This window comes from Rhyacophila brunnea, unplaced genomic scaffold (genome assembly GCF_057557595.1).
Source record: "Rhyacophila brunnea isolate RB1 unplaced genomic scaffold, BYU_Rbru_1.0 scaffold_3, whole genome shotgun sequence".
Lineage (NCBI taxonomy): Eukaryota > Metazoa > Arthropoda > Insecta > Trichoptera > Rhyacophilidae > Rhyacophila > Rhyacophila brunnea.
In genome coordinates, this window is record NW_028232965.1 from 4,747,496 (window position 1) to 4,760,262 (window position 12,767).

The 12,767-nt window shown below is 28.8% G+C and overlaps 1 long non-coding RNA gene across 1 annotated transcript; it reads left to right on the forward strand.

Moving 5' to 3' along the window:
• Window positions 1-4,240: 4,240 nt before the first annotated feature.
• On the forward strand, window positions 4,241-9,102 carry LOC147067766 (uncharacterized). The gene is made up of 4 exons (XR_015071321.1): window positions 4,241-4,264; window positions 5,470-5,690; window positions 6,388-6,582; window positions 8,145-9,102. It is a non-coding gene; the product is annotated as an uncharacterized LOC147067766 (long non-coding RNA).
• The last annotated feature ends 3,665 nt before the right edge of the window (window positions 9,103-12,767 follow it).

The following is a 12,767-nucleotide window of genomic DNA, read 5'->3' on the forward strand; positions in this document are numbered from 1 at the left end:
TTTATTATATGGACTATTTCACTTATGATCTCATCACAGGAACACATTATGGATCATTTGAGCATGGAAAGAAATTTAAGACAAGTCATGTGTATTCAATTTCAATAAGTTTTTGAAATATTAATAAACACTGGTGGCTGCACATGAGAACCACTGGTCGAGACTTTACCTACAAATACATCGAATATCATTCAGTAAATCGTCTTAGCATTTCTAAACCATCCTGCATATCACGCCAGAATCACTCCAATTAAATCAAGTAAATACCAGGTGTTTGTACCTACCTACCCTTCATAGTATCATATACCTAACGATATGCATCTTACTGGAAACTACTCACTGCCTAACAATGATTATGAACTGCACAGAACTTAAGGGTTGTCCATGACAATAACATTTTATTTATAATACCATGACTGTTATCATTACTTAGGGTCGATTCAGTCTCATTAGCATTAGCAAATTAATCAAAATCTATGCTTAGTATACAGTGAAATACTATGATCAAAGTTAATGCTCTGGATGAATGTTTTCATTTTATTCATGACAATCAATTGCCTACGGCTTCTTCCGTGTGAAATACAGAAATAAAAATAGCACCGACATACATAATAAAGAAATAGACTAATTCGATTAGGTACTTCAAAAAAATCTTACAATTTCAACGCCTCGCACCTCACCTCACCTCTCCACCGTTGCTAACCGACCATTTTACCTACTCGTGATTCAATAATTGTATTAACTCTGACTAATCCCTCGCGATGGACAACGGTTGAATGTAGGCCCGCGCACCTCACTACTACACGGCTTGATATCTGACCACTTTACCAACTGTTGATTTAATTTTATTATTAGCACTGACTAACCCAGCTCAGTCGACAATGGTTGGATGTAGGCGTGTACCCATCTACCCGCACCTCACTTCAATACTCCACAGAATTTAACTGAGCACCTTACCGTGCAAGTGCATTATTTTTTTAAAGTTATATTTTAACTTTGGAACATTTTGCGATGTCTAGATGAAACTCTACCAAATTAGTGCCAACCAGGCAGTTTATAAACTGTGACAGTTTCACTTCTCAACATTCTGGTTCAGTAGTTTATATTATATATAGTAGCTTATATTATATATTGTATTTATATTGTATATTATATTATAGTCATAACGGAACAAACTTACAACATTTTTTAAACTATAATGTAATAATCATCACACATGTACATAGGAATGCTAGTTGCGTGCAATATCTTCTATGTCACCAATTACCCTGAGGTACACAATAATTTTCGGACGTTTGATAGTTGTGTTGTGCTTGCATTTGCAATTCAAATCAGTATGTTTATAGATGTATGTACGCTATGCAATTTCTAGCCCCTGTCTTACCACCCATCCCCCCCTTTAACTCATCCTAGCGTAATGAGAACCAATGTACCGAACATCAATTCTTTCCGCTGCATAATAATTGAAAATAAATAATAGTAAAACGGACATTAAGCACAATCACTTGAAGTGTATTTTAAATCATCATCAAAAATATACTTATAAATTATTTATACTTAATTCTTGTCACCATTATCGTCCAAATATTTTTAAATAATCTTTTTGTAAAGGTGAGAAAATCCTTATATTTAAAGAATGGTCTCCCTCAAGGTTTGACTTTGGCACCGTCGCTGTTCAATATAATATACATTAATGATCTACCCAAAATGCAATACAGAAATATTTCATATACGGATATCATTGCTTATAATGTGTCAGGCTGGAAGAATAATTGAAGACGTAGATTTCTCTTGATTCAGATTTGAAAAGGCCGGAACAAATACTTTTGCAATTGATGCCTCAAACCAAATCCGTCAGAGTCTGTAGCATATTACTTCCACCTAAAAAACCGTAAATAAATTGGTAAGAAGTTTATTGCAACCGTAAAAAAAAGATTTTGTTTTCGGTTAGGTACATGTTCAAACACGCGCGTTAACATGATTTTACTCCCTACTTTGTTTATCGTTTGTCAACCTATGGCAACAGCCGTATGTTGTAACGTGACTACTGGGAAATGCCAATAGAAATGGCGTATTTAAAAAAAAATTCTACCTTATTCTTAGGTCAATAATTATTATAAAACAATCATTATTCGTAGTATGTTTATCACATTTGAATGGCCAAGATATAGCTTATAATCAATATCTTTAGAATTATCTTTAAATGTTTTAATCGTACCCATTTTTTGAATAATAAAATGCCTAATTCTTGTCACAGAGATTATCAATATAATTTTTTATCGGAAATATTTCACTATATAATGTTAAAATTAATTTTACTAATGGTTTTATAAATGCGTTCAAAATTTAATAAATCTAAAAAATCTTAACACTACTGCACATGGATGTACTGAAATATGATTATATTCTAAAACATTAGATCGAGAGGTTTAAAATAATACTATTTTATGTAATAAAAATACTTTATGCAGTCATCAAATGTTTCAAATAAATATAAAAGATAATAAGGCTTCAAAATTATATAAATAGATTATCTACAACGTTTAAGAAATGTCCAGGATCATGCTCTGAAAATACCATAAAACCTCTATTTTTACCTACGCGGTGCACGTGGGCCATTAAGCAGGTACTCCGTACTGTATGCTATTTTCTTTCACATCTGAAAAAATCTTCTTCAAACTATTCTCACAAAGATAACCAGCTTTCTCTGATTCATATTAGGTTAATGCTGAAGCAGAAAAATATTATATTATTGCGAAATGGTCTTATTGTTTAGTAGCTTTTGACATCCAAAATATAACCTTTTGATAAGGTTAATTTGGCAATTGCATAACGATAATTTCAATATTTGTATGCAATTGTTTTTTAATAATTTTATACCTCATAATTTATTTGTTAAATGACATGTGTATCTTGGACAGGACTAGACATTGTAAAATAATGTAAAAGGATGTATACAGGTATTAACTTATAATTACACTTGTCTTGTGGAATTACAGATAAAGCATTACGCAACTTAAACAAGTTTCTGTACAAGTGATGAAATGGGGTTGGTAGACTTTGGGAGATACTTGTATTAGGAGATGAAGGGGGTTGTGTGGCAATGCGTAAAGAACGAGGGCTGCGCCAGACCATGCCATTCTCATCGGCGAAAACAAATATATATTTAACAAACGAGTGCCGCTGAGTTGGCATTACAAGTCAGCTCTTTTGGAGTGTGAATCTATCACGGGAGGGATACTTGATACTAACTTGTACCCACTTGGTATACCTACCTACTTTTCACTCTTCTGTATTCTTCTCACAGTATTAAATATATACATATAATATAATAAGTTTTATTGTTACCTTCTTATTAAAAACCTTTTTGTCTTATTTATGGAACATTTGAGGCATAAGAATTAAAATCACACATACATACAAAAATTACTTTATTGTCTGGTAAAACAAAATGATTTAATAAGGATTTATGCAAGTGAACAAAAAAAAAAGTCTTACTTGAAGACTAGAAATTCAAAAAATTAATAAGATTATAAAATAATAAAAATATTCAATCATATTTAATCGGGCTGATTATGCAGACATTTTGAAAGTTAAAAATGATTTTTAAAAAGTAAAATCTATGGGTTTAATAATTTATAGTTGTTTCAATGTAATAGGTAAAATTGGTGGTTAGCTTTATTTTGATTCACTGTGCATCAGAATTATATTTCAGTATTCGGAATATAAATTCCCTATACAATAATAATTATATTGCTAATAACAAAAAACTGCTAGCATTAATTGATTTAATTTTAGGATGCTTCAACATAGTTGTTTAAGAAAACTAAACACATTACATAATATAATCTAAGCTCATGTAATAATAACCTAAATTTATGTAAATATTATGTAGTTCAATATAAATCAATATTGATCGTTGTGATATAGGTAATTACATTAAATTTCATTTAGTATTGTGATTTATCTAGTAAATTCACGGTTAAATATAAATTATAATAATAAGAGCTTTCTAGATAATATATTTTTTTTAAACAGGGAATTAAATATTCAAAATAATATTACTTACCTATAAAAAATAATTTTAGTTCAAGCTTTACTCTAGGATTTTTATTTTTACTTTACAATTAATGATTCTGCTATGCTGCACATAAATTGAATATTATAATTATTACATTATTAGTATCTAAAACGAACAATCCAATTACATTATAAATTGGTTAAGTTCATTTAATTCTTCACTGACCGCTCGATCGCTCTGCAGGTAAGATGTTATTTATATTTGGTGTTTAAGAATAATTATTTACTCCGTGGACATTTTGTTTTAGATAAATGGGTATTTTTTGTTTTAATTCGTTATTTTTTCAATATTATTTTATACTCAAGTGTACTAATAGTATAATAAACTCAATAAATTAAATATTCACATAGATTATAAATATGTAATAATAATGTATTGTGTTGTAGAAAAACGTGGTTTTAATATTGTGATTCATAATTTATTACTTAGATCAGTATTGTATTATTAATAAAAAAATGTTATATTACGTATTTTATATATTTAATTGATGCTGTATATCAAGTTCATACTTTTAACCACGTGGATATTATCGTTGCAAAGTTTTAATTTAGTAACATGTAATTATTACAGTAGGTAGATAAAAATAAATATTTATTTTTAATGTATCTATCACATGTTACGTTCTTTTTTTATCTTAAGCGTCAATTACATTGAGCTTCTTTATCAGCTGTTTGTTAGCGAATTTATAATCTGCCTGTAAAGTCGCCCAGTGTAATCATCGAAGAAGCTAACACTGGGCGACTTTACAGGCAGATTATAAATTCGCCAACAAACAGCTCGTAAAGAAGCTCAATGTAATTGAAACTTTAGTTATAAAACTACGTCGCTTACGATATAAAGAATATAATCTCTTTATGTAGTCCGAATACTTGCTTTGTAATTAAATGTTTAAAATCTGTGTGCAACAATTCGTTAGGTACTTATGTTTTTTTGCCAATATAATCTTTCAATTCGGTAAATAGCTACTAATAATAAATTATAATTTATTTCGATAATATTTTTGCAAAATTTATATCATAATTTCAAATAAATTGTGTAATAATGATTATTGTTACTCTCGACATTGTGTATTAATATCGACAGCAACATAATGGAATAATTTTATTAAATCACAATATTTGGTACTTACTTACTTGAATAATGGTCAGGTTTCATCCATGTTGAAAAGCATTGTCAATTATTCCTGATGATAATTTTACATGTGAGCGAAGACTGCGAAGCAAGCCATGATAAAACACTTTTATTTAAATGATTTCTATGTAATATCGACAATCTTGATTTTACATAGCTACATACCTATCAAGGTGTTATATTAATGCCCTTAATCCATAATTGTTCATTGAATTGTGATATTACGAAATTTAATTTCTTTGTTTTCTTATTTCTAGGTAATGCAGAGCTATCGAGCGGTTTGGCCCACGTGGATTGATTCTGTTGCCACGTGGATTTAGCGATAATCGAACGGCCTCTTCTTCCAATTAATGTGACTTACTTTTGCACTCGGGAACAAGATAATCGAAAACAAGAAACTGTAAATTTGGTATCACACCGATATTCAATTAAAATTGCTGACCACATTTCATGGATGAACTGCAAGAAATGCCAACGGGTAAGATTCTTTCATAATACATATTTTTAATTTTTGACGTAGCATCTTTATTTTTATAGGTATTTCGTATTTTTTTCACAATAAAACAGTGCTAGAGTCCGTTGATATGAGTTTGTATTCCGCGTCTAAATCACATAATACTATTATATTGTCTTTATTTTAATGTAACAACGACCAATAGATTTGTCGAATATCTTGTTATCGTTCCTAGTACAAATTAAATTAATATACCATCCATAAACTAGTATGTATTATGATAATCTATTTTAAACTGAAAATGATATTTTACCTTTATTTCATATTTGCATTGTATTATTGCAAGTATAATATTATGTTTCTACAGCAATGAAACGATGTACTATTTAAGTTTCTTTATTTACTCGTCAAATCACTATTATTTATTTATTTTCTCGCCTATATACGCACATTAATTTCATTTAATTAAAGACTATATCTTTCTATTTCCATTTAAAACTATTCTTATTTAGTTACAATATGTATTGCACTAGTTTTGGTCTGTAAACAAATGTTTATGTACTAACACAATATAATTTTCTCAATGCTTTTTAAATACCTCCCAATTACGTTTATAAATATAAATTTACTAATTTTAATGTTGTTGGATAAAAACTGCTTCGTGCTATTATTTTATGCATGGTACAATTTCTAAAATATTTGTATTTTTTATATTTCACAGAAAACCAACGGAGGATTAGAGTGTATGTCTGGATGGAATAAATCAAATTGGAAATAAAATCGTTCTCTTTAGCACTCTTCTTCGGAAAAGTTAATTAAGGAATAACCATTATAAAAAACTACTACAAAACTTCTTCTTTATGGAAACTTGCTTTTCATATAGAAAGGACACGGACATCAATGATTTTCATCCAAGGTATTTATTTTAAATTATGCTAATTTATTAATGAAATAATACACTGATGACATAACATTGACACTTCGTATTCAACATTCAATATTTTTGATAGTGGGTTAAAATTGTTGTGTGGTAAAAAATCAGGTAATCAAATTTAATAAAACGCTACAACTTAAAAAAAATATTTTTTACTAAGCGTATTTCTGTTTAATTCCATTTTATATATTTTTTAATGTCAGATACGAGGTGTCCTTGTTAGATAATTGGTACTGTAATATGGGAGATACTATGATATTTTGCCATTTTTTTGTGGAAAGAGTTTATCCTATGTGGACAATAAATTATATTAAATACCTTTTTCTGTTGGCGCAAATGTTTTCGACCCAATAACTAATAATTTAAAGTTTGATTTTTTCATACATTTCGATCCATCATTATCACACACTAATATTAGGTTAGGTTAGATTAGATTGGGGTAGATTATGTAAGGTTAGGTTAGGTTGGGTTTGGTCTAGAAAAAAAGTTATAAAAGGCCATGCGTCAATATTTATACTTTGTATTAATGATTTGTATTGAGAAATAAAAGTAGAGAACTGGGTGGGTACATCATATTATTTTAATTTTAATTTATCATCAAGAAATCATCAACTGAGCTGGCAATTAAAATAGTAAATATAAATCCAATGTACGGAATAAATTAGCGTATTTTATTATTAAGAAATATTTTTGTAGGTATATAAACCTAGAAATATTTTTTTTTATTAAAATAAAATAATTTGTTGTACATACGACGTCATCCACAAGACATTTTACAACGTTTTTATTAGGTCGTATTCTTATTTGTCCGGTTTATCCAGCACAAATCTTGCAATCGATTTTTAACTAACTTCCCGACTAGCTAGACATTTGAAACTTTTAGAATATTTCAGAACACGATGCCTATGCATTTTTTGAAATACTTTTAGCCATATTAAAGTTAAATTGAATTCATTTTCAGTTAATTCTGTTTTATATGAAAAGTTATTTAGGAATAAATCCATAATCCAATCCACTATTATTGGTAGCTAGGGGTCTGGGGTCTTAGCAACTAAATTATTAATATATACGTGCGTTACTATGTAAATCAATATGAAATGTCAAAATGACATTCAGTATTATTTCTATCAAGTACATTTTTTTTTTGTTTAAGCTAGTCAAGTCAAGGTTGATTCAACAGAAAAATTAAAAACGTTGTATGTAAAAAGTTCTTTTTATCTTGTAATTATTTTCACCTAATTTCTATTTAAAAAGTTATTTCTAAAAATGTTGTTGCATTGTAATTGAAATGATAAAAAAAACCTTAGTTTAAATACAATTTAAACAATATCATTTTATGTATTATAGTCCAACAGCTGGAAGGTTCTAGGAATAGTAGGTAACTATTAATCTAACAGCAAAAAGTCGTAAAACTATGGAATTAGTCTATTATAATAAATTTATCGCCGAAATATCATTATACAAATCTTGGTAGAAATAATCTTCACAGAACTCTTCATTGTTTATACATATTATATTTATTGGGTATTTTTTTTAAATTTCAGATTGCCGCCATCGTTGGATTCCAGTGGTGCTCAAGCAGTCTTCGCAGCAAATCGAACGGCTCGACCAAATTTACAGTTTTAAAAATAAAAAGTGCGCACACAAGTCATTCAAATATTCCATAGTCATATTGTGTTATTAATTTTCATATAATAGTTTATAATTGATTTATAAATCTGCTGATAAATTCTTGCCTTTACGTAATATATAATATTATAAGAAATAATTTACTTTGCCGCATCGTACGAAGTGAACTACTGTCAATTAAAAGCATTGTTAAAAGTTTACAACGATGCTTCACCACCCTGAGCTTATTTTTTTTAAAACACCCTAATTGTATTTTATAAGTTTACGATCCACCTGTCTGAGTGCCGAGTTTTATATTTTCCGTTGCCCAGATAACGCAAAACATAAAACTCAGGTAGCGTTAAAGAAAATTGTGGAAAACTTGTAATATATATCCACAAAATAATTTCACTCGGTTCATTTATGTTACACATTTAGGTAAATAAGGTTTAATATTGTAAGTTTTTTTTGTCAAACGTCTACAAGTCGTAGGGATTGTAGAGATACTTATTATTTTATGTTTTTTATTTATGGTTGACGAAAGGTGTCATATTATACCTTTGTAATCATTGTTGCGAAAACCTACTTTTATGTTTGTGCAAACAGATGTTGCACAACTACATAACACTATGACTTAACACTTGTTTTCATAAAAGTCATAAAACTCAAGATTCACTGTTCGACGATTTTCTTTCAAGTTCTAAAATATTCATAATGATGATTTATTTCTTATTATTTTGTAACATGTATTTTAATAGGTTTAATTGTAACACAAGATAGTACAGATATCTTTTACAAGCAAATCTTGGACTATTTTTATAACTCTTAAGATGAATATGTATGTAAACATAACATTCCCTTTTTTATTAATAAACATTTTCTGCATTCACACTAATTTTTCGTTTTATTATATTTATATAAGTCTTGTATCCTTCATATTTAAAGATGTTTAAAGATTAATACAGATACCTACTTAGTCAATCAATAAGATAATATTCGATATCGTTTTTGTGATTGTGATCTTTTGAGACCAAAAACCAAACCAACACATAGCTACTGTAACTCAAGGTTACATTGGATTTTGTGTGTTTTTCAGTAGGTTGTAGGTTTTGGTTTGGCGTTTGGTCTCAAAATACCTTAACCACAATGATAATAATAATCATGGAGTACTATAGAAATACCAATTATAATTTACTAAATAGAATATCAACATACTACTCTTATAAAAAAATAGAAAAACAGTTTCATGAAGAAATTTAAATTATGTAGAATAAATTTGGTCTTTAATAACAATTTTATTGATACTTAAATTAAACAAAAACTAAACCAATAATTTTTATAGAATTAAAGCCATTATAGTAACAATAAGAAATAATAGACAGTATTAGAAATTTTAATTGTTTTACTTATTTTATTCATATCGTTTATATCTACGTCTACATTTAATCAATTCATCTTCTAGTTCACTTCAACTGTTAAATTCAATGTATGCAACGTACACAGTCAACTATACTGTTTATAATTATTGTACGTCAAATAGTTTTAAAATTTAGAAAGCAATATTGTAATCTTTCTATACGCTGATTTTATTACAAATATCCAAAAATTATAGCATTTCTGAAAAAAAAACTATAGTACCTACACATGTTTTAATCCTTCAAAATTATACTTTGTTGTAGTTTTTTTCGCTTACTTGGCGTAAAATTTTAATATTTAATTTACATTTACGTATCCATACATTTTTGCCATAATCATTTAGTTAAGAAAACTGACGTGATGTTGAACAGAAATTTAATATTGGTGGAACTATGTGCGTTGGCACTTTCATCAGTAAAATCAGCAATCTTGAAACTGGTTTGAGACACAGGCCAGTGCGCGCAAATGCACGAATATTGACATAGTTTATGTTTTATAGCGACCCGCATTTCATATTTTGGCATATTCAGACACTGCTCCCAATGTTTTTAATATCATGACATCAGTAATAAAGAATATTTGAATTACAAACAGTTTCAATCTAACACATTGATTTTTCTTGTAATAAAAATTTGTTAACTTCAAATCTTTTTATTTATGTCTGATAGACTCTCAGTATTAAGTGGATTACATCCTCATTTAAAAACATACATATACTTCTTAATGAAACTGTTAAAATAAATAAATTATCTACTCACACTCATAACTACAACAGCCGAAAAGTACAATAAACTATTTTCCAAAAAAATCAAATGATAAAAAAACACTTATATTTTATTATACTACGTAGTAATTTTAAGCGATGTCAAATAGAATAGGTAAAAACAATAAGTATTTGTCCTTGACCTATGTTCTTTTAGATTATGCTAAATAAAATGCATTGCATCGTTAAATATTCGTAAATGTTTCCTGCGAAGACTGTCGTTACTTTTATGCAGTCAGGCCGCACCTTATCGTGTTGAAAACTGTATCCGGTACACAATATCCCTCACTTCCGGTCGCATTTCTCCTTGGAAAATGTACGAGTACATTAAATTCTAACCTTGTATTGTTTAGATCCTTTACAAAGAAATCTAACGAAGTGGTCATACTTAAGAGTATATTTAGGTATATTTTAGATTTTCTTTTTATGGTGACATAAGCTCTACTGAACTAATACTATAAAAAATATATATTTTACTCCTTTTTTCATCATATGAAATTAATTTTCAAAATTTACAGTGCATATGATATCAGTCTTTATTTAATTACTTACAAATATTCCAACATACGTACCTATGCTACCTAGTAAGTTGATAAATGAAGCGCCTCATTTCAAAAACGATTTCAGGTAGTTCTGAAAAAATTGAGAAAAACGATTTTTGGTAGTCTTGATAAAAATGAGAAAAACTCATATTTCTATTAAAGATGTGCATGTGTACTATATGTACATTTTAAGGAGTATTTTGGCTAATCCATTTTAGGAGTTTTTGAACAGTACACCCAACCTTTTTAGCGGGTTTTGAAATTTACTCCAATTTTTGATCATACGTATCAGCGGTTGTTAGCGTTTTTTAAAGTTCAATCTTTGGCTATTATATAGGTAACAAAAATATTCATCTAAATACATATTATCTAACTTTAAAAAAATCAAAAACCGTTTCAGGCGGATTTGAACTGGGCGCTTCAATTATACAATTTCTTTCTATATTATTAAAACATAATACTATTATATGCTTATAATAATATAATATTAACAGCATAGTTTTAGTGTCATCTATTTTAAGTACTGTGCTAGTAAATATTTACAAATATATTCAAATAAACTATTTTTTATTCTACAAAAGATTCACAAGATTTAAGATTGATAATTTTTCCTAATATATCGCATATTTCTTAGGTGTTCCTGAATTAAGTACAAATATATTCCTTTTTCATTGGAACCAACCTATTCGTTGTATTAAGTGGACTGTGCTATTTTACCTGAAAAATATTTGAAAAACGAATAGGTAGGTACGTATTCTTGACTATAAATTGAATACAAAAGGAGGGCTACGCTGTATAAAATGTCCTCCCTTGTCTAATGTTTAACGGAGCTTTAAAAAAACAACAAAAGAAACGATAAAGGGATGGTATAAACAGTTTGTCGTTATATTTTATTGCCTTTTGAATTGAAATGGGACCTAATGTTTGGGCGTTTAAAGTCGTTAGTTTACTGAAATTAAAATGAAAAACTGTAACGCAGATAGGTGGATATTATATATATATATATTTAATATTCTTTCTATTCAATTTACAAACAGTAATATCTCACAAAAATACAATTTACTTTAATGATTCTCAGGGTCCATATGATCCTATCAGGTTCGGATATGGTCGGATTCTCAGGGCTAGAAAAAAATCATTATCTTTCTCTCAAAGAAAGTTAAATATGCTTCATTTTTTTACGATTTCCATTCCTACAAACCTTCACAAAGTGTCATGTATATTATTTGATTTTTGTGTACTGGTAAATAGTTTTTGGCTATTCGCCCAATTATTGGGTCAAATTTGCGCACAGAAAAGGCGTGTAGGTACCTAATATTTTGCCATATTCCGAGTCGACCACGCATCCTCAGTTTCAGAGACGAGTGCAGTACTGACTACACTACTGTAGAGCATAATTATTTTACATATTCAAAAATAGCCCGTGCAAATAAATTTATTTTTCTTAAATTTTTTCGTTTTCAACCTCGAATGTGAAACAGTTTCTTATGGTTTTTTAGCTACTTTCTCGGCATATTAGGTTTCAGGTAGCATAAAACTAATGGAAACTGACTTGTGGTAGCAGTTTTAATGCAAGGTTTGTTTTATTACTTTAGGTCATAGAACCAAGCAACACAGCGTGCGCCGACTGTCCACAAATATTGAATGCGCATTATGTTTACGTGACAAACTTTATTGCATAATATAAGACCGACGTAAGTATTACAAATAACATAAATTCTTTAACTCATTCGCTGCTGACTAAGTAATGATTTTTTAATTACCACCTTTAAAATGCACGTTAATTACATCGATCGGCCGCCTGGTCATTACGCGCCAGGTGCGTCTTCAGCGTCCAA